The 24776-nt window shown below is 37.1% G+C and overlaps 1 pseudogene; it reads right to left on the minus strand.

The window, feature by feature from the left end:
- Positions 1-16485: 16485 nt before the first annotated feature.
- On the minus strand, positions 16486-24290 carry LOC140853633 (uncharacterized; annotated as a pseudogene).
- Positions 24291-24776: the final 486 nt, after the last annotated feature.

A 24776-nucleotide genomic window follows, 5' to 3' on the forward strand; every position in this document is an offset into this window, starting at 1 on the left:
GAAAGTGTGATTGAAGAACAAATTGATTTAAAGTTTTACTTTGAATGAAAACAACACCAGCATGCACATTTCAGGCCCCTTTGATTGGGGAATTAAGGGGGTTAATAAATAACTTGAAGCCAAAAAAATGAGGTTAAACCGTGATTACTATATTCCGCCTTTTTGGTAGGGCATGCTTTCACTATGGAACAAGTACCAAAAAAATATTTGTGAAGCACCTATTTTATCACCCGGATATAAAGGAGTATCCCACAATCAAACACGCCCCACTGGATTTTGTTGACGTTGTTAGACCATCTAACCTAGTTGTTTTCTGTCCAATGGTTAAGCTATTAGAGAAGAAGAATATGAAAAAATTTAGTGTTAGCATTCAAGATAGTTATTTTTGCTCCCACTTATTTTGAGGGAAGCTTTGGCACAAAAATAAGATTACTGTATTATAACATGGAGGTTATGGATTTAAAATATAGAAATAATCTATCTGCATGCCTGGACATTGCTGCTTACGTCTAACCCTCCTAGATTTTACAATTGCAGGAGAGGCTCATACATTAAACCACCTTTTTATTCAAGAAAATTATCTTTTCCCCCGTATTCCAACTTTTATTTGTTTGTATAATGTTTCCTTTTCTATTCGCATATTTCAATTTTCGTTCTATACTCTAGTTGTTTTCATATATTTTTTATTGTCAATTAACCAAAAATACTTTGCCATTTTCTTTCAAATGGTCTCTAGTTATCAAGGTTTATAAAATTTGTTGACAAAGATATTTTCATAAAGGCTTGTTTGTTCTTCATTTCAAATGCCATATCATCCCAATAGGGTTCTTTCTCACCATTCTTTTTATTTGGGCAATTTCTAAGCTTCCTCTAACATTCTTGGATCCAAGCCCATGCCTTAGTTGGGAGGAAGATAAATATTCGCAACTTTGTGGTCATAACTTTCAAAAAATCCAACCATCAACTTCAAAATTCCCATCTTCGCAATTTTTTTAGTAGGGATAAATTTCTTTTTCCAACAAAATGCCTATTAGAGATTGTGTTACACGCTGTAAATGTGCATGATACACACATTGCGAAAAAATTATTTGGTTTATGTTGTTTGTATACTTTCTTACTGTATGAAAATCTTATTTGGTATATGTTATAGTTAATTCATTGATTTTAGATATGTATCATCATCCTACTACATGAATTTTTTTTCTAAAAGATCTCTTTGTATATTTTTATAGGATTAAACTGAAAATCCTATAAGAATCAGATCTATTGGCTCATCTAGCTTGCATTTCTAAGAAACTATCCAAACCCACTCAGGTCCTAGTCTTTGGTTTGTAGGAAGAAATAAAATCTATGGAGGTTTTTTCTCTCTCCACAAAATTTGGGTTGGATGGAATTTGGTTGATAGAGCGATGACTAAATGGGTGGCCTAATCCACTGTATAGGACTAGAAGTATGGGTCCTACATGAAAACTTTTGAGGGATGTATCATTTATGATGCAAGCACTTATTGTTTTCAGCCATGCTAGATTGAATTGCCAAGCAAGCTGCCACTCACCAAGTGGTATTATGATGCCAAGCAAACTTTTCCATCAAAACAATCTGTATCAACTTCAACCTTAAGCCTCCACAAGGACCAGATCACCATAGGTTTTCGTTATATGGAGGTATTAGTGTTGTTGAAGGACTTCCATTTCTCCATAGAGTGTTTAACCTCATAAATTATTATATGCAGCTAACATAACACGATGGAACACATCTCATGGTAATCATCAGACTGTGATGGGTTGGTAGGAGTCAGTGGCTTGGCCTTTGATAGCTGAGACAGGAACAGGAAATGGTCTCCATTGTTGCAATTGGGGTGACCAACTGAAGTTGATGTTGGAGGAGGGGGGGGCACAGGATACAGAATAGAGGGGTGTGTGCAAATTTTCCTCGGGACATGGTGGGAAAGGAGTGTTTGGACTCATTGGGATAGGGGAACCTACCGTCCCTCATGATGATAGTTATAGCCGCATAATTTGTTAACATTTATTTATTGCTTGATGACAATATGCAACTATGACCTTGTTGCATTTGGAATTGGACATCAGACTGGCTAATAACACATTTGAGTATTGGAGACTGTTGACTGCCTATGTCTGCAAATGGGTAGGGTGCTCGTCCTTCTTACCTTTAGGCTCATGAATTTGGACCCAAGATTAACTCGTTGGCCGACTGAATTGGATCAACCTTGGTCCGGCCTATGAAAAGGTTTTAGACTAAAAGCTGAGCCAGGATTCAGCATGACATCGGCCCAATCCAAACTGTCCAGGTCCGGCTTGCAAATATGCCCGTGAAGCTTGCAACTTGGTTAGCAATGCTTTTATACTAAAGGATTCAATAACTGATAATCTGATGACAAAAAAAAAAAAAACTGATAATCTGATGTAAATTCACCAAAAAGTTGGAGTTGAAACATTTTGCCTCCATAGGAATTATTATCCCACAAGTGACTACTATTTTGTACTTGGCTGAAATTACTCTGAATTATATTTATGTGGCAGAGAAAGTAGGAATAAAAGCATGCATAAAGGGTATATCTTATACATACCTATAAGTCCGAGAGTAGTTATACCTAGCAAAAATATATCAAGCAGGCATGAAGGGTATATGCTAAATGCCTTTGAAATTACTCTAGCAGAGAAAATAGGAATAAAAGCTACAACTTTTGTAATTACTCTAGCAGAGAAAATAGGAATAAAAGCTACAACTTTTGTAATTGACCCAAGTGCACCCAGACCAATAGGCGCAAACCAGTGTCCAAACCACCCATTGCCCCAATGTGGGTTACAAGCTCGCGTCACCGAGCTCGGCGATACAAAGTGCGAGACTTCTCTCTCTTAAAATATTATATTATTTTCTAAACCAGCGATATGGGACTAAATAGAGCGGCTCCCCTACTGCAATTATGGCCCCAATACGCAAACAGTATCCATAAGAGTGCCCATGGTTAGGAGTATAAAAATTTCTACTTGGATTAAAAACTCACCAAAAAGTCCCCCTTAAACCGAGATTTATCATATCTAATACAAATTAGGATTAATGCTTGCACTGAGAATCGCAGAGACAGAAAACCAACTCGACGCTTCGGCAAGCAGCACTGTACCCACACCAATATCCTTTCAAGAGTACAATTCTATACATCTCTTTTCCAAGCCCCCCAAAATCCGAGCCATACTCTTTTTGCCTCTCCCTTCAATTTCTCTTTATCTCTCAACTGTGCTCCTCATCTTTGAGGCAACCTGCGTAATTCTTCTCAATGAGAGATCGAAGCCCCTACTGTTCTTCTCCCCTCTATTCCCTTTGATCTCTCTTCGGTGGCAGAGCGTAAGAGAGATCACAAAGGCGACTGGCTCTCCAAAAAAATTTAAAATATTTATTATATATATATATATATATTTATATATATATATTTATATATATATATATATATATATATATATATGATGATCTTCTCAATATTTTAGACTTAAATATATTATAAATTTACTAATTTAAAAAAAAACTATATAATTAATTTATTTATTAATTTTTTATTTAAAATAATAAATTTTTTTTAAAAAAATAATTATTTATTTATTCTTTAACCCTTTATTTATTCTTCAATCTTTAATATGGAAGAGATCATTAAGATTTTTACATAATCAAAATCATTTTACAGATGGTGTAAGATAATATTTTTTACTTATATTTATTTATATATAAAATTAAATATTTATTAATATTTTTATAATATTTTTGAATATATATATCTTTATTTTATTATTTATTATAAAATATTTTATTTAAAAAATTATTTCTTTATCCTCTCAACATTTGATGTCATACTCCGCCACTGTCTCTCTTCCTCTCTCGATAGTGCTACTTATCCATAGCTTTCTTGAGATGGCATCTTTGCCTTTCTTTTTGTCAAGGAATTCGAGCCTTTACTCTTCTTCTTGCCTCATATCCTCTTCAATCTTTTTCTTCAATGGTGTTCCTCATCAATGGCTCCCAATAAGCAATAATCGTGTCTTTCTTCTCAACAAGAAATTTGAGCCCTTGCTATTCTCTCTCAACGATGAGGGTTACACATCTTTCTTTCTTATGCTCCTTATCTATTGCTTCTTTGAGGAAGCGGCCATGTAAGTCTTTCTTCCTAAAAGAAAAAGAGGAGAGGAGGGAAGATGGTGTTGTTATTTTTCGCAGTAGGCTTAGATATTAGTTCTCATTATTAGAGCCATCGAACCAAAAGCACTTCATATGGCACCAATCTACACTGCACGGTCCTCTTCAGTGCAAATTCTACACTGCAGAGGATTTGAGCCCTTCCCTCACGGGCCTTAAGGGCAAATGTGAGAAAAATAAGAGGCAGTCATGAAAAATATTGGGGTAGATCCCGTCATTGAGTCGATTATCCAGCCTTCTTGTATCTGAGCCGACCAAAGAAGCTACATTGACTAAGCCACCACCAATCAATCTGGCTCGGATTGGCAGGTCTCGATCGATAGGGTCAACGTTGGACACCGACATGGATACCCAACCGACTAAAAGCTTCTCTCTCTAGTCAGCACCAATCAGACTAAGATTAATATACCATCCACAGCTTCTGACACCCAACGGCGCTTGGCCTGTGATCGAGTTCATACTCGATTAATGATTGACTACGTCAATCGAGGACAAGGCAATCCGACGGTCTCATTCTGCCGACTTCGACAACACGGATTTTAGCCGACTAGCTGAGTACCGAATATGGCCATCATACGATTATGACAGGCGACATCAAGATCATGTCACTTAGACACTATATTCTGCTCGGCTAGCTATGCGTCGTGATGGAATACTATGATTTCATTAAATGTGCCCACAGGATCATTTATTATACCCCACATCCGGTAGCGTCCGCCGTCATAAATGCGCCGAGTAGAAGGCACGCTCACCATCAGTATTTAAAGATGCCCACACAATACTATGCTGTACTGTACGATAGAATATGATCGACATGATCACCTGTCCCTCACCATTCATTTTGCTCCCTCTATAAATTGAAGTAAGCGGGGATCTCTCCAAAAAGAAGAGGGCATGCACACACTATTTTTGCAACCTAGAGACTCTGTCACTCTTCTCTTTTGAACCATCTTGCTGACTTGAGCATTGGAGGATCCTTGTCAGAGCCACCTCTGGTGGAACTTGTTTTGCAGGTTCTTCTTTTTCGATGCCGAGCAGAGTTTAACACCATCTCTCTCTCATTCACATTATTGTCTTTGGTTTCAGTATTGACTGTATGCATCTTCTTCAATGATGGTATAACTCAATCTAGGCTGATTGAAAATCTTGAGGATACTCAAGTTAAATGTCATCCATTTCCTTTCCTAACACTTAAAAGGTAAGATTCATCTTATCTATCAATACACTTATTTTTTTCTTTTAGCATCCGTATTTGTTCCACTTCATCAGTCACCTCATGAGTTGGGATCCTCGAAGGAGCAAAATTTGCACCATAGCAAGCTGTGCAATGGTAGATCAGCATTACATGAAGTTCTTTTTTGACATAATATTCTGCTCATAAGAACCAACTCGAAACATAATGATGTCCTTCCAAGAGTACAATCCCATACATCTCTTTTCCAAGCCCCCCAAAATTCCGAGCCATAACTCTTTTTGCCTCTCCTCCCTTCAATTTCTCTTTATCTGTCAACTGTGCTCCTCATCTCTGAGGCAACCCGTGTAATTCTTCTCAATGAGAGATCGAAGCCCCTACTGTTCTTCTCCCCTCTATTCCCTTTGATCTCTCTTCAGTGGCAGAGCATAAGGGAGATGAGAGGGGTGATTGATCAAAAAATTTTAAAATATATATATATATATATATATATATGATGATCTCTTCAATATTTCAGTCTTATACATATTATGAATCCATTAATTTCAAAAAAATTATATAATTAATTTATTTATTAATTTTTTGATTTAAAATAATAATTTTTTTAAAAAATTATTATTTATTTATTCTTTAATCTTTTATTTATTCTTTAATCTTTAACGTAGAGGAGATTATTGAGATTTTTACACAATCAAAATCATTTTGCTGATGGCATAAGATAATATTTTTTTATTTATATTTATTTATACATAAAATTAAATATTTATTAATATTTTTATAATATTTTTGAATATATATATATTTATTTTATTATTTATTATAAAATATTTTATTTAAAAAATTATTAATAAATTATTTTTTTATCCTCTCAACATTTGATGTCAGGCTCCGCCACTATCGCTCTTCTTCTCTCGATAATGCTACTTATCCATAGCTTTCTTGAGATAGCATCCTTGCCTTTCTTTTTGTTAAGTGATTCGAGCTCTTACTTTTCTTCTTGCCTCATTCTCCTTCAATCTTCTTCTTTCAATAGTGTTCCTCATCAATGGCTCCCAAGAAGCAACAATCGTGTCTTCCTTCTCAACAAGGGATCTGAGCCCTTGATATTCACTCTCAACGATGAGGGTTACACGTCTTTTTTTTTTATGCTTCTTATCTATGGCTTTTTTGAGGAAGCAACCATATAAGTCTTTCTTCCCAGGAGGAAAAGAGGAGAGGAGGGAAGATGGTGTTGTTACTTTTCGCAGTAGGCTTAGATATTGGTTCTCATTATTAGAGCCATCGAACCAAAAGAACTTCATATGGCACCAATCTACCATTGCACGGTCCTTTTCAATGCAAATTCTGCACTGCAGAGGATTTGAGCCCTTCCCTCACGAGCCCTAAGGGCAAATGTGAGAAAAATAAGAGGTAGTCATGAAAAATATTGGGGTAGATCTCTGTCGCTTAGCCGACTACCCAGCCTTCTCGTATTTGAGCCGACTAAAGAAGCTACACTGACTAAGCCACCGCCAATCAATCTGGCTCTGATTGATGGGTCTCGATCGGTAGGGTCGACGTCGGGCACCGATGTGGATATCCAACCGACGAAAGGCTGCTCTCTCTGGTCGGCACCAATCCGACTAAGATTAATATACTATCCACGGCTTCTGGCACCCAACGGCGCTTGACCTATGATCGAGTTCATACTCGATTGACGGCCGACTACGTCAGTCGAGGACAAGGCAACCCGACGGTCTCATTCTGCCGACTCCGACAACACAGATCTCAGCCGATTAGTTGAGTACCGAGTATGGCCATCATACGATTCTGACAGGCTACATCAAGATTATGTCACTCAGACATCATATTCTACTCGACCAACTGCGTACCGTGATGGGATACTATGATTTCATTAAATACTTTCACAGGGTTATTTATTATACCTCACACTCGGTAGCGTCCGCCGCCATAAGCGCGCCGAGTAGAAGGCACGCTCACCATCAATATTTAAAGATGCCCATATGGCACCATGCAGCACTATACAATAAAACATGATCGACATGATCATCTTGTAGCGAAAATTTAGTGCAGGGGCAAAATGATAATTTTAAATCTTTTTCAAAATTACTATTTTACAGCAGAATTATTAATTAATCTCATTAATTAATACTAATTAACCCTACACTAGGATCTAAATATGATACAACAGCATGCATTTAAATTTAAATTCAAATTTGAATCAGTAAACCTTTTACAGTACTGTGTTCAGAACACATCACCTTTTGCGGGTAGTCGATCACCGCAATCTGATCACCATCGGAGGGCTTTGATCGTCATGTCACAGCCACACAAATGTCTGACCTCTGTGGATCGTCCACATGAAGCTTCCGTCTGATCAGCTCCTCACGAATGCTAGTTCGTGATTTCATCCTTTTGATGGCAGATGTTGATCGAACTCCTTCGATCAATGTGTGCCGACTCTTCGGATGCTCTGGATCGTTTGCACGATTGCTTGAGAGGCTGATGGATCTCTCCCTAAAATTTGGTGGACTCACGACACTCGTGGCACACCAATCTCACTTCCCAAACCCTAGGTAGAAACCCTAGGGTACACACTAGAAACCCTGCGCTTAATTTTTTTTCTTTTCTTTCTTTTTCTCTCGGAAGGTTTTGAACCTTCACCTTGCGCACAAACTTTTCTCACGCCCCAAAGTTTCTCTCCTAAAATTTCTATGCATGTCCCACCTTTCTCCTCTTTTTAAAACAACATCGAACGTGTCTTATCCGCGTGAGAGGATAAAGATAAGTGGTTGCACATTTGAATTCAAATCAAATTTGAATTCAAATGCAAAACCAACTCATCCCTATCCACTTGTGCATGAGAAGAGAAGGGGCGTGAGTTGATTTGTGCATGGAGAGTTTACACGAGAAATATTTTCTCGTGTAAAATATGAGGCGCATAAGATAAGACCATGGCGCATGGATTAGTTGGTTGCTCATTCAAATTCAAACTTTCTTTTGAATTTGAATGGCCAACCAACTTATTTTTATCCAGATATTTAGCGCACAAGGGTGGGCGTGGGATGGCTTCTGCGTGGAGAAAATTCATGAGAAGTTGCTTCTCGTGAATTTAAATATGCACAGAAGAAGTGAGGTGGCGCAGGGAAAAAAGTCAAGGTGGTTTGAACCTAATTGAGCCAACCTAATCTAAATAGGTTAAGCACAATTAGAATAAATTAAATCTAACTTAATTAGGCTTAATTAGGCTCAATAAAATCTTAATCAAATTAGGAATTAACCAAACCTAACCCCTGATCAAATCAGGGACTAAACTACCTTAGCGATTAGGTCAACATTTAACCTAATCGGGTCAATCCAAACTGAATCCAATTCAATTGGACTTGATCCAAAAATAATTACTCAATCAAATTGAGTTAATTAGCAATCAAATTATTAATTAAACCTCTCATAAATATTGAGTCCAAATCCGATGGGCAATCAGGCATCAGAGACCATCGATATGAAACCCTGATCAAAGAGTTCAAATTTCAAATTCAAAATTTAAAATTTAAAATTTTGACCCCGGTATCCAAAATGTGTGGAACTCATGATCAGAGAATCTTAATTCTCAATCATAGAGTTCCAGACACATAAGACTCATAATCAGCCATCTGATCAGAAAGGAACCACTAATGTGTGTGACCCTGCAGGTTCGAACCTAAGCCGGTAGCACAAGAACCAATTCCTGTACTAATCGAAGTGACCATCTAGCAATGGTACCCGACGATCGGATAGGTCGAATAATCATAATCGCAACATTCAGAACCTACGTGAATATGGTTACTGTATAATTCATCCCTTTTGACTCCTGTGTTTAGGACGACTCAGGGTTAAACTGTCAACCCTGATGATATCATCCGAATCGTGCTCAACTCAATTAGTCCTGTGACTCCTCACTAGGACTACCCTGGCCAAGGTTTTGCTAAATTGAAACACGACTGTACACAGCTCCTAAACTGGAGTGGTCAATCCCATCTTGACACACGCACCGACAAGTCAAGTACTTGACTACACCCAGCAGCCTTCCGTCATTGAATTAGAAATTCAGGTAGTCCAGTGCCTAAGTGCAGTGAGTTGCTTGCAAGTCACCGTGGCGGTCTCAGGTCGGAGGGACATTTATACCCATATCCCATCGGAGCAAATCTTGACAGCAGAAATAGCTCCGGAGTTGGTCACGTTCAGTGCAGATGTACCATTACATCTCACCTGTATGCCATAGGAGTGTCTTCACACTCTTTGGTTATGAGGACAACCAACCCATATGACACACAACGACCTATGCTCGATAAACGTTGTCGTCCTTGGTAACAACGTATCATTTGGTCGCGAACATGTTTAAGGACTAAGCGACAAATCCTCCTTTGTCGAGTCTAAATAGTCCTAAGGACTTCACCACAACACAGGAGTTCATTAGAAGATGAAATATTTGTGATGAAAAAATACCAAAATAACTTTTATTTATTTATAATTCATGTATTAATACAAAAGGAGCACAACCGTCAACAGGCTGACGATTGGCTTTGGGACACTATTCCCAACACATCTGTCCCTCACCATTCATTTTGCTCGCTCTATAAATTGAGGTAAGCGGAGACCTGTCCAAAAAGAGGAGGGCATGCACACACTATTTTTGCGATCTAGAGACTCTGTCACTCTTCCCTCTCAAACCATCTCGCTGATTTGAGCATTGGAGGGTTCTCAAAGAAGTCACCTCCGATGGAACTTATTTTATAAATTCTTCTTTTTCGGTGCCGAGTGGAGTCCATCACTATCTCTCTCTCATTCACATTATGGCTTTTGGTATCGGTTTTGACTGTGTGCACCTTCTTCGATGATGGCACAATATCTTTCGATGATCCCGCTGCTCACTAATTAGGATAGCTCTTTGTCAGTTTCAGACCGACTACCGACTATTCATTGGAGAAACAATGCAACATAAAGCATAAGAAAGATGGAAGCACTAGCAATTTATCAAGGGCATTGAATAAGAAAAGTAGTTCTTTGTTTTTTTTTATTAATCCTTCATTCTCTTCAACACTATGCATGAGACTCAACTTACATATCATTTAAGTAGATATACAATCACAATGAAAAGGGCATGACAAGTATAGAGGAATTGTAGATCTGCACATATACGTGAACGCACTTCACGTTCGATGCAGCTACCACATGTCAACTGCACCTAATAGGCCATGCAACTTGCTGGTCATTGGTGTAAGCATAACCAATGGGTCATGTAACTGATTAGCAGAGCCACGCATATTGTAGTAGCAAGGCATCCAAAGAAACAATGAAGAACAACAGGAATGCTATAATTTTGGGGGGGAAGAGAGAAGAATGCTTTAGTTCCACGCGGATCCCTGCTGTGCACCACATCGTGCGATGCACAGCACATCCCATTCATCATGCGATGGATGGCTGCACATGATTTCGTACAACGAACATACTTCCATATGCGGCTATCCATCATGCGATGAATGATATGCTATGCACCGTATCATATAATGCACAGCAGAGAACCCGAGCACGCTATAGTTCTGTTTGTTATGCCAACACCAATTGCTAGCGTGTCATGTGTCTCATCATGCTGGAACTACTCAACAAAGTGTACATGATGGCTGACCAGAAAGAAGCATGATGATAGTTATGGCCTCATAATTTGATAATATTATTTATTACTTGATTTTGCTCGTATGATTGCACATCAAATAAAAGGCTGAAGATCGAAGACATAGCTCATGTATATTAGAAACTTAGAGGATGTTTTATTTGCAATGTTCGGCTCCAAGGTTATAAACTGATTGACTTTATTTTGCTTTTACGCAATGCCCTTCAAATTTTAGATCGGGCATTACACTTACAAATGACATATCTATTGGATGTCCAGACCATTGATCGCTATTCATTTGAGATTGTTGGCCCTTCGATTAATAGAGGGCTCAATGGGCTATATATGAAAGAGCAATGTATGCATACATAAAAAAGAAGATGTTTGCATGCCTTTGAGATCCTTGACATGCCTTGTGTCTAGTAGGGATAAATACTCAGATGGAACATAACACATGGAGAGAAATTCTTTGTGCACCACCGACAGTGTAGAAAATCTGATATGGAGCACACCACTTCATCCTATTGGACCATATAGTCATTACTTTTCAACGTGCATTTAATATCCATAATTTTATTTTTTTATTTAAATTTTGAATAACGAAAATATCATTCTTAAAAATTATAGAATACTCATTTTAAAAAATTATGACACTCCTTCACAAAAATTATGATATCCCTTTTCTTCTGAAAAAATTATGGCATCCCTTTACAGAATTATGACATCATTTCATAAAGAATTATGACATCATTTTATAAAAAATTATGACACATTTTCACAAAAATTATAATATCCTTTTCCTTCCAAAAAAATTATGATATCCCTTCACAAAAATTATGACATCATGTGAAAAAATTATGATATCCTGTATAGAAAAAAAAGGATGTAATAATTTTTGTGAAGGCTTGTCATAATTTTTAAGAAGATATGTCATAATTTTTAAGAATGATATTTTCGTCATTCAAAATTTTAAACGAAAAAGTAGAACTGCGGACATTAAATACGTGTTACAAAACGGTGGCTATATAGTCTAATAGGATGAAGTGGTACATTCTACGTTAGATTTTCTATACCGTGGATGGTACACAAAAAATTTCTAAACAAATAGAACATAAGAAATTTGATTGCCTATGTCTGCAATTGCGTAGGATTGAGACCGGGCCAGACCCAGCCTGCTTAACTACTCTTTGGGTCATGATTTTGGGCCCAGCTTAACTCGTTGGCAGACTGTACGTGGCTCATCCTACCGGGTCAAGATTCAGCGTGACATTGACCCAATCCAAAATGTCCAGATCCGGAGATGAAGCTTGCAAACTTATTTATTTATTGGGGAGCGAAGGGGAGGGTGAGCCACCCATTTTATTGAATACGTGGAAGAGGTATTCATGTACATGAGAGCCAAAGGAGACAGAGGTGGTATAATGTGAAGACAGGAGGAGAACAAGTAAGATGAAACAAATGGCAATATGGTGAGGAGAAGATCGCACCGGGCTGATGGTTAGGAGTTGAGATCAGCACCCTATCAGAATAATAACTGATAATCAGATATAAATTCACTAAAAGTTGGAATAGAAACATTTTGTCTCCGCTGGAATAGTTATCCCACAAGTGATTGCAAAGAAAATATATTAAATATATTTTATTTGAGATTACTCCAAATAAAATATATTTAATATTGCAAAGAAAAATGAGAATACCTGTAAATAAATAGGCCATTTAATGGGAGAAAAGACAAAAAAAAAAAAAAAAAAAAAGTGGTTGTCCGCAATGGTATGCCCGTGGGCCGCGGAGGGTACACGGTGCGGTAGCCCGTTATCCTTCCACCGTTGAGAGGGGGAGGTTTTCGCTGCTCTGTGAAGCCAGCCTCACGCGGTCCCTTCCACTTCAATGGAGGCGCGACCCAGGCCTTCGCCCGAGCCGCACATCAAGCTGCCCAACTTGGAACGGGCGAGCCAGCCATACGCCCCTGTTGCACCCAGACCCAAAGGCGTTACCTTGCATCCGAACCACCCACTGCCCCCGCTCGGGTGACAAGCTCTCGCTAGTGAGCTCGGCAACGCGGCAACGCAACTTCCGTCCCTTGAAGCATTATTTATTTTGTATTAAGGCGATGTGGGACTAAATAGAGAGCGATTACGGCCCTCAATGGCGTCCATTGGACCAGATCAATACAAAAATAGTATCCATAAGACTGTCCGTGGCAGCCATTACATTTCTAACCAACGCTATGAAGGGTTTGATTGCTAGGAGAGAAAATATATCTACTAAAATTAAAAATTCATTGACTACAAGGACCCCAAAATGTCCCTCTTAAACCGAGATTTATCATATCTAATCCTGATTAGAATTCGTGTTTCATGGAGAATAGCAAAGACAGCAAACCAACTGGGCGATTCAACGAGAAGCCTTGTCCCATGCCCATAACCTCCCTATTTACATCCACATCAAGTAATAACATAACAATAATTAAAATAAAAACATAATAAAACATCTATTTGGAGATTGGATTGGAAGAATCACAGCAGGAAATTAAGAATTTTAATAAAATATTATGATTTCTCATGCCTTTAGGGACTAGGAAAAGTTCTGAAGAGAAACAAACTGAAAGTTAAGGATGGAATTTTCTCTTCAATCATAAATATCACAACTATTTATCTACCCTCTCGTGTGCATTGCACGTAGGACGTGGTAGTTTTATGAAATCCATTTTAGTGTAAGAAAAGTTGCTGCTAGAAGAAATCCTAGCTGATCTCATAGCTTGTTTAGAAATTTATGAGACTAAATTTTAGCAACCTCTATGACATTCTCCCTCGTCCTTGGATGAATTGGCGAGGGACAAGAATTTTGGTTATTGTAATGCATATATTGCATAAAATGATATTTCTACCATTGTCATAATCGTCCCCAATACATGTCCATTATTTTTCATATGTTCCTTGAAATTATCCAAAAAAATTTTCCTTCATGGAGCTGAGTGCACCCATTCTTTCTTTCTTGCTCTCTTTCCTTCCTTTTTTTTTTTTTAATCTTTTTTATTATATAGAATCAAGAAGTGAGAAAGTCATACTAAAATTGCATTGACATCTAGTGATCTTATCGATTCAATTAACGTAACCATTCTTTTTTATAACATTGACTTACTATCCATAGAGATGATTTTATATTTTTTTAGCCAACACTCAACCTAGGCTGATTGAAAATTTTGAGGATGCTCAAGTTTAAACTTCATCCTTTTCCTACCCTAATATTTAAAAGGCAAGATTTATCTATCGAGACACATATTTTTTTTCTTTTAGTATCTATATTTATTCCACATCATCAATCATCTAACAAGCTCTAAGAGCCAATTGTGAGAAAAATAAGAGGCACCCATGGAAAGCAAGAAAAAGATGGAGAGCACTGGCAATTTATCAAGAGCAATGAATAAGAAGAATAATTCTTTATTTTTTTATTATTTTTTCATTCTCTTCAACTCTTTGCAGAGGACTCAACTTATACAATATTTAATTAGACATACAATCATAATGAAAAAGGACTTGCGAAGTATAGAAGAACGGTAGATTTGCATATATATATATATATATAATCATAATGAAAAAGGACTTGCAAAGTATAGAAGAACGATAGATTTGCATATATATATATGGAAACATTTCGCATTTGATGCCACTTCCACATGTAAACTTCTCCTAATGGGTCATGCTTGCAGCTCAATGGTGTAAGCAAAACCAAATATTTGGAATATCCTTAACTATAATGTAGTTATATCCATAACCAAATATTTGCATTAACATTATATGATGTAGTTATATCCTTAACTATAATGTTGCTCCTAGAGGTTAAGTCTCATAAATCCTAGAAATTAAAAAACCTCATCAGCAGAACCATGCAAGGCATCTTGAGAAACTATGCAGAACAACAAGCTGCTATAGTTTTAATTACTAACCTGCACCAAGTGCTAGCTTGTCATGTGTCTAATCATGCTAGAGCTACACAACAAAGTATACATGTTTCTTGGACGTGCCATATAGATACTTTAAACTAAATGATCGGGTATAGGCATGCAATATTTTACCAACTTAATCACTTTCATCTACTCCACAGTGTTTCCACATGAACTATAGTTGAAGATAGTTAAAGACTAGCACATATTGAATTCCAAACCTCATTGTTTGGTTTTGGTAGCAAGGTGACCACTACTACACCAAGAAAAGATCGAGTTTAAAAGTGTTAGTAAACTTTCAAGCTGTTTTTTTTTTTTTTTTAAAGAACTGTGTTAAGAATTTAAGGTAGTATATGTTGGAGTTTTATTCAAAAAAATTTATCTCTAAATTTTAGTTATTTAAAAATCTTTAAACTCTTTTTTATTGTGATACCTTTTCTAAAGAGTTGGGATGTTTGGGAAGAGAATATCAGCTTTCGAATAAATTTGATATTTTTGAAATATTATACCTTTCTTGATTATCCAAACAATGTCCATAGATAGGCTACGAATCTAACTATTTTAGGCTCATTTAAAATAATCTCTTTTTCTTTCTACTTATTGATATTATATGATAAGAGATTCTTTTTTCTGAGACAGAGACTCCGTCTTTTTTTTTTTTCCTTACTTTTTCACTCTTTTTCTTCTTTGGGCATCCGAAAGTTTGGATGTGATACGATCTTATCAAATCCAGCCTCGATACTAATTATCAGGTCAGAGAGACATCTAGCCCATTTGTTGGCCCCCTTGAAAACTTATGAGTTATTAATAGGCATTTGCTACACGCAAGATAGTCATTTGGGTCAAATCTCCCAACAATCATTCTCACTAAATGAAGATCAGAGCAAGTTTGTTTTTATCTTAGGGATGAAGTCGTTGCAGACCCACATGAGCAAATAACATTCTTAACATAGTATTCTCATAGCTTTGATCTAGGCAAGTTCTTTTTAATTTTCAGATTTTGTCAAAAGCAGTTTAATTCTCCATAATCTTGGTTGAATATCATTATAAAACCAACATAGCAATTATCTAGGAAAGTCGATTAATTTCGAACAATATGTGCTTGTAATAAGACCTTAAGATGGTTTAGTACCTGAACCTATACAACGTCAATAGTATGATGTGATCCTGTTTTTTTGGTAGACTAGGACGCGATCCTTTGTTTCCCCGCAATGACGCCTTTTGTTCGTAAGCAAATCCCGAGATGCCAAGATACGCATGGTCTTGAAAAGGCCACTCAGTTCAAAGGGAAAATAAGTTACTAAAGGCAACAGATAATACATACTATGATCCTGAACAGCTAAGCATTTCTCAGGGATCATGATTTGCATGGAATCAAAATAAAAGAGAACAAAACACCCAGAGATGTCCAATGCAGTAAAGACCTGAGGTTTAAGCCACAAAGCAAGCATCTCCCAAGGCATTTAGTACCTACTGCTCAAATAAGTGAGTCGCCTAAGTCAAAACATTAGACAGTGAGAAAGTTGATGGAGAGTACGACTCTGAAGCCTGGGGCAATGACACACAAGGTAGACCTTGCATCAGAGAAGTGCTAAGATCCCCCCTGCTGCTAGCATTGCTGGCAGGGAACTCACATGCACTAAGTTCCCATAATGGCTCATCCACCCAGAAATCAGCGTTCATTTCTGTGAAGCAAGAGAAGTCCTCTGAGCTCATTGCACCCACTCCACTATAGGCATCAAAAAATGCCCTATTTGTTGCAGAATAAGAGGAGGCACTGCTAGATCCATGACTCATAACTTGGTTAAGAGGGGAAATGTGAGAACCGGTCCCTTTGGACCCGGTTCACCTTGAAGCCGGCATCCTTTGCCGACTTCATAGGAACCGACGAAAAAAAATGAAGAAATGCAGCGAAGAAGAGAGTTTGGGTGAAAGGAACCATATCCCCTGTTAATCTGCAGCCATGGGGAGAGGATAAGGGCTATGTGTGACCTGATAGGAGTTGTACGCCGGTGGGGAGGAGTTTGAGTTGATCAAGTTGGCGGAATCCAGCTTTATCTGAGGAGAAGTAAAACCCGATCCCTTCTAATCCTCTTCTATATAAACCCTCCACCTTTCGATTGATTTCCATCACCAAATCCTCCATCATCTTTCTCCTCCTTTCTCACCTCCGGTAGCCACCGTAGCCAAGCACCGCTGCCATTACTCCTCTTAAATGTCTTGGATTTTCAGTTTTCTTCGCATATTTTATGTATCTCTCACGATCAGGATTTTTCACTGCCAATGCTCCAACCACCACCGCTTGGTCCTTTGGGCCGTCAGCCATCGCCAACCCCACCCCTCCTTCTTCATCCTGTTTTTCTTAAAGAAAGCCACCAATTCGACTTGAGAAAGAGAAGAAAGAAAGGGGGAAAGAAAGAGAAGAGAGAGAGAGAGAATGAGAGATCTGAGAGACAAGAGAAGGAAAAAGAAAAAGGATAGAAAATAAAGGAAAGAAAAAAAAAGAGAGAAGAAAAAAAGAAAAGAAAAGAAAATGGATCCGAGCTATTTAAATTCATCCTATAAACCGACCTACATCATGATGTAAATGAGCATCTCCTTTTTCCAGTTAGTTGAGTCAGAGTAAATAGATCGGATCTTGATTATTCTTTTATTCGTATCTCTACTGATTTACTAGATTGAGTCTAATTAATTAATTTTTGATCAATGAATTAGATCTGATCTAGGATTTTGATCTAAATTGAGTAGAGCATGGATCTGAGGATCAAGCCATGTACCAAAAATCATGACTTTTGAATTTCACTGATGTAAGTTTCCTCTTATCTCTGGATCTATTTATATATATATATATATATTTACATATTTAACGATTAGATTTTATATTTAAAATATTTAAAAATTATTGAAGTTTGAAATTATGTATTTATTTATGAAAAGTAATTTAGAAAAGTTGGATCAAGCATGATGTTACTTTTGCATGATACAAATTTTTAGAAAGAAATAATTTTCTTGTATTAATATTACTTTTTAGATTATATATGTTCATCGATACATAAAATTTTGAATAAAAATTATTTTATTACTTTTTAGATTATATAAAAATTGAGTTGATACTGTTATAAAAATAAGTAATATTATTTATGAAAAAATTGATTGTGAAAGAAATTATTAAAAAAAAACTCTCTAATTAGACTATGATCTGGGTCTAGCCAATGAGACTGATCGTTGGCTACATACCAGAAACATACTTCTTTCGGACCTAGTCAGTCGGGACTGATCGCTAGCAGAACTAGTTTTTTTGAGTCTAACCAGTTGGGGCTGATCACTGGCACACGTTGATGCATTGTGTGTATATTTTAGAACTAGTCTCTTGTCTTGTCACGAGGTGAATCATAGCCATATGAATCAGAGCTGGTTTCTTTCGGGCCTAGCCAATCGGGACTGATCGCTGGCAAATGCTGATGCATCGCGTGTTTATTTTCAGGAGCTAATCTCTTTCAGACCTTGCCACGAGATTGATCATGGCCGTAGTCACCAAAGACTAAGAGAAAATTTTTTTAGATATTTGTTAAATTACATGGTATGTTTCAAAAAAAAATATCTTGTTATATATTATTGTTATATAGTTATCTTTCTGAAAATTAGTTATACTTTATCCCTCAGAGATATTGATAACTTACTGAACCCACAAAGCTCATATTTTTTTTTATTTTTTTTAGATTTAAAAAAATTCTATGGGATTTGAGATCGAACAGTGAGGAGCATAGCAGACCTTGCATATTCTGTAGGACTTTGTCCTAAGGAGTGTGCGTCCATCACGTGCCCGATCTGTATGCTGGATTCGGGGCATGACAGAGTGGTATCAAAGCTTAAATTAAAGATCATGAGAACTTAAATTAGTGATGAGAGTGGGATAGAATTTAGGGTTTTGATTGATTATCTCAAATTAATTATGGATGTCTAAAGTCGATTAAATTGTTACACAATATTTGAGTTTTTCTTTATATATATGAATTATGATCCTTAGGATTAAAGCATAGAAGATTGGCATAGATTAAATTTTGAGGAAGATATCAAGGTTAAATAATTGATATAGGAGAAAATATATATTTTAGTAATATAGCTTGGTTGTATTATGTTGTGCTAAGCATTGGATTTATTTTTGAAAATTTAATCGGATATGATGTGATAGTAATCTTGAATTGATAGAAAGTTAGCATCTTGATCAAACAATGATACGAATATGATAATTATCTCGAGACATAGTTATGATCTCATAAATTTGACAACAAAATCTTTGCTTGAATTTTATAGAATTTAAATCTAGGATCAAGAAAAAAAATGGAGAATATAAATCAGAGTCTCATAGCGGAAGTATGATGGTTGAGTCATTTAAAATTGATCAAAGATATTGATCGTAGTTTGAAATTTATTATGATGGAAGCTATAATTTTCTAATATAAGAGGTTTTTAATCATTAAAAAAAAGTGTGAGTACGATGAATTCTTAGACTAGTTATGATGAGACTATATTGATTGTGCTAAGGAAAGTTTTGACCACCTTACATATGAGGTTAGTTGATTGCTGATCAAATTGGTCTATTAAGTATCTAAACAAATTCTACTTGATTCATTCCCTCCTTATGATCTCGACTTCAACATAGGAATCATGATATCAATACTTTATCTTCTTGGATTTAATTTTTGTGATTCAATTTTAAGATCATTTCTATATTCATGATAAACCAATGTTGTTTAAAGCCGTTACTATATAATCATAACCACCTTCACAGTCATCTGATTATTTGATTTTAATCTCGCTAGGCCATTATCTTTTGTGGGATCGAAACTTTATCATCCTATTTATGCCAAAATTTATTTCAAGCTCTATTCTAAATACAATTGATTTTCATAATAAATCTTGTTGTAAGGCTTCTACATCTAATTGATCCTAACTAATTTTTGAATGAACATGTATGTATCTCAATCTCAGAGTCTTGGTCATTTAAGTAATGCTAATCTTATTAGTCTAAATAAGATTTGATCTGATAATCACACAGATTTTGATTGAAAAAAGACGAGATCTTTGATTGTACATCAAAGAGGCAAAAATTTCAAATTGACTTGGAGGTGCCGAATTATGAAGTATTTTTCAAAAGAGTTTGTGCTTTGGTATAAAAATATGCATGAGCATTGTGATGGACCTGAGGGGTCAGATTGCTTGCAAGCATATTAGTAATGTGATCATGTGTTCTTTAGATAGAAATACCAAAGTCGGACAAATTGGTATAGTAAATTTTTGGACCGAGCACTTTTAACTATGGAAGATTTAGATTTCTCATATTTCGATGATGAAATTTTTATAAGGGGGGGAGAATGTGATAATCGGTCCCTTTGGACTTGGTTCACCTTGAAGCTGGCATCCTTTGCTGACTTCTTTGGAACTCATGGAAAAAAAAATGAAGAAATACATTGAAGAAAAGAGTTTGGGTGAAATAGGGGAACCATGTTTCCTATTAATCTGCAGCCATAGGTAGAGGATAAGGGCTATGTGTGATCTGATAGGAGTTGTATATCGATGGAGAGGAATTTGGATTGATCATGCCGGCAGAATCCAGCTTTATCCGAGGAGAAGTAAAATCCTATCCTTTCTAATCCCTCTTCTATATAAACCCTCCACCTCTCGATCGATTTCCATCACCAAATCCTCCACCTCTCCTCACCTCTGGTAGCCACTGAGCCACTGTAGCCAAGCATCGCTACCATTACTCCTCTTAAAAGCCTTGGATTCTCAGTTTTCTTTGCATATTTTGTGTATCTCTCACGATCGAAATTTTTCGTTGTTGCCAATGCTTCAACTGCCACCGCTTGGTTGTTTTGGCCGTCGGCCATCGCCAACCCAACCCCTCCTTCTTCAGCCTGTTTTTCTTAAAGAAAGCCACCAATTCGGCTTGGGAAAGAAAAGAAAGAAAGGGGGAAAGAAAGAGAAGAGAGAGAAAGAGAACGAGAGATCTAAGAGACAAGAGAAAGAAAAAAAAAGGATAGGAAAAAAAGAGAGAAAAAGAAAAGAAAAGAAAATGGATCCGATCCATTTAAATTTATCCCATAATCTGACCCACATCATGAAGTAAGCCGAGCATCTCCTTTTTTCAGGTAAGTTGAGTCAGGTCAAATAGATCGGATCTTGATTATTCTTTTATTTGTATCTCTACTGATTTACTAGATCAAATCTAATTCATTAATTTTTGATCAATGTATTAGATCTAATCTAGGATATTGATCTAGATCGAGTAAAGCACGGATCTGAGGATCAAGCCACATGCCGAAAATCATGACTCTTGAATTTTACTAATGCAAGTTTCCTCTTATCTCTGGATCTATTTTTATATACATATTTACGTATTTAAAAATTAAATTTTATATTTAAAATATTTAAAAATTATTATAGTTTGCAATTATGTATTTATTTATGAAAGGTAATTTAGAAAAGTTGGATCAAGCATGATATTATTTTTGCGTGATACAAATTTTTGGAAGGAAATAATTTTCTTGTATTAATATTGTATGATCTCTGGAAAAAAAATTATATATGTTCATTGATGCATGAAATTTTGAATAAAATTATTTTATTACTTTTTAGATTATATAAAAATTGAGTTGATACTGTTATAAAAATAAGTATCATTATTTATAAAAAAATTGATTGTGAACAAAATCATGAGAAAAAAAACTCTCAAGCTAGACTATGATCTGGGTTTAGCCAACGGGACTGATCATTGTTCACACGTTGGAAACATATTTCTTTTGGGCCTAGCCAGTCGGGACTGATCGCTGGCAGAGCTAATTCTTTCGGATTTAGTCAGTTGGAGCTGATCACTGGCACACGCTGATGCATCGTGTAATATTTTAAAACTAGTCTCTTGCCTTGTCATGGGATTAATCATTACTATATGAATCAGAGCTAGTTCCTTTCGGGCCTAGCCAATCGGGGCTGATTGCTAGCATACACTAACGCACCGCATGTTTATTTTCAGAGGCTAGTCTTTTTCAAACCTTGTTACGGGGCAGATCGTAGCCATAGTCACCAAAGATTGAGAGCGATTTTTTTGGATATTTATAAAATTGCATGGCATGTTTCAAAGAAAAATAATTTTGTTATATATTATTGTTATATGGTTATCTTTTTGAAAATTAGTTATGTTTGATCTCTCAGAGATATTGATAACTTGCTGAGCCCATAAAGCTCACACCTTTTTCTATTTTTTTTCAAATCCAAAAGAATTCTATGGGACTTGAGATCGAACAGTGAAGTGCATAGTAGGTCAAGCATATTCTTTAGGGCCTTGCCCTAAAGAATCTATGGCCATCATGTGCCCGATCTAGATGCTGGAATCGGGGCATAACAAAAAAGGATTGGAGCATTGAACTCACACGAGCTGTTGTTATGCTGGCTGGGGGAAGAGTGTCTTGGGGAGGACCTGAGGCAGCACTCAGAGATTATACTGCTCAAGTAACCAGACCTACTGTCGTCGGAGAATAGGAAGTCTTTATCAATGCTGGTCTCCATCGATGAATCGAAGGCAAGGGTGGTGCTACTGTCGCCACTCTGTTGGAAGGTGAAGTGGCTCATTTGGCTGTGGCTTGGAATACTCTGATTGGTGGTTTGCATGGATGCAGTGCCTGGTGCGGTTGGGTTGGAGGTGGTGGCATTGGGGGTGGAATGAAGTTTTGTGAGTGGAAAGGAGTGAGGAGGGAATGGAAAGTGCGATTGAAGAACAGATTGATTTAAAGTTTTACTTTGAATGAAAACAATACCAGCATGCACATTTCAGGCCCCTTTGACTGGGGAATTAAGAGGGTTAATGAATAACTTGAAGCAAAAAAAATGAGGTTAAACTGTGATCACTATGTTCCGCCTTTTTGGTAGGGTATGCTTTCACTATGAAACAAGTACCAAAAAAATATTTGTGAAGCACCTATTTTATCACCTAGATATAAAGGAGTATCCCACAATCAAACATGCCCCATTGGATTTAGTTTATGCCGTTAGACCATCTAACCTAGTTGTTTTCTGTTCCATGGTTAAGCTGCTAGGGAAGAAGAATATGGAAAAATTTAGTGTTAGCATTCAAGATAGTTATTTTTGCTCCCACTTATTTTGAGGGAAGCTTTGGCACAAAAATAAGATTACTTTATTATAACATGGAGGTCATGGATTTAAAATATAGAAACAATCTATCCGCATGTCTGGACATTGCTGCTTACGTCTAACCCTTCTAGATTTTACAATTGCAGGGGAGGCTCATACATTAAACCGCCTTTTTATTCAAGAAAATTATCTTTCCCCTCTTGTTCCCACTTTTATTTGTTTGTATATTTTTTCCTTTTCTATTTGCATATTTCAATTTTTGTTCTATACTCTAGTTGTTTTCATATGTTTTTTATTGTCAATCAACCAAAAATACTTTGCCATTTTCTTTCAAATGGTCTCTAGTTATCAAGGTTTATAAAATTTGTTGACAAAGATATTTTCATAGAGGCTTGCTTATTCTTCATTTCAAATGCCATATCATCCCAATAGGGTTCTTCCTTACCATTCTTTTTATTTGGTCAATTTCTAAGCTTCCTCTAACATTCTTGTATCCAAGCCCATGCCTTAGTTGGGAGGAAGATAAATATTCGCAACTTTGTGGTCATAACTTTCAAAAAAATCCAACCATCAACTTCAAAATTCCCATCTTTGCAATATTTTTAATCGGGATAAACTTCTTTTTCGAACAAAATGCCTATTAGAGATTGTGTTACAAACTGTAAATGTGTACGATACACATGTTGCGAAAAAATTATTTAGTTTGTGTTGTTTGTATACTTTCTTACTGTATGAAAATCTTATTGGGTATATGTTACAGTTAATTCATTGATTTTAGATATGTATCATCTGTTAGGATGTGACGTCTAGAGATTCAATCCACATTGAGCTAACAGCAATGTTTGCGATGAAAAATGAAGTCCAACGAGACCAAGATCACCCCAAACGAATCTCGAATGGAGAAGATACGTGCTTTTGAAGTCGGCACGAGATCCAAGGCGGTAGAGGACCGCCGGTGGAGCGGTGGCGGCGCGGCCGCAAGCGGCGGTGCAGTCGTAGGTGGCGGAGCGCGGCCCAGGCGGGGCCAACATGTGGGGCGCACAGCCCAGCCCATGCGCGTACGCGGCCCAGGCCTGCGCGTGCGGGCCGGCCCAAGCCCAGGCGCTGCGCCTGGGCTTGTAGTCCGGTTGATGGTGGACCGGGCGGTCCATGGCGGACCGCGTGGACCGCTTGGGTATTTCTCTGGTGTTTCACGCAGTCCACAGTACTATTCTGTGGACCTATCACGATCAGACGGCCCAGGGATGTCCCGATCTTGATCCAACGGCTTGGGGCTTGATTTGGCTTTATTTAGGACTCCTAATTCCTCTCTAATTAGGTTTAAGCCCATTAAATAGGGCCTGATCGGTGAAACAGAGGGTGCGGTCTTTTTTTTTTTTTACCATGGACGTGCCGTATGGAATCCGTGCGGAGAGAAAGAAGCACGCGTCGCTGAGAGAGAAGAAGCAGGAGGCTCCTGGACAGCGGACGCCAGTCACTTCAGGGTTCAGGGGGGTCTTTCATGAGAGAGAGTTTTTGTGAGGAAAACTTCTAGTGAGATAGAAATTGGGTGTACGAGGATTGAGGGTGAGATCTTCTCTTATAATTTTTTTTTTCATAATAAAGTTTGCATGCCCCATGGAAGCGAGCCCTTTTGT

Source organism: Elaeis guineensis, chromosome 14 (assembly GCF_000442705.2).
Source record: "Elaeis guineensis isolate ETL-2024a chromosome 14, EG11, whole genome shotgun sequence".
Classification (NCBI taxonomy): domain Eukaryota; kingdom Viridiplantae; phylum Streptophyta; class Magnoliopsida; order Arecales; family Arecaceae; genus Elaeis; species Elaeis guineensis.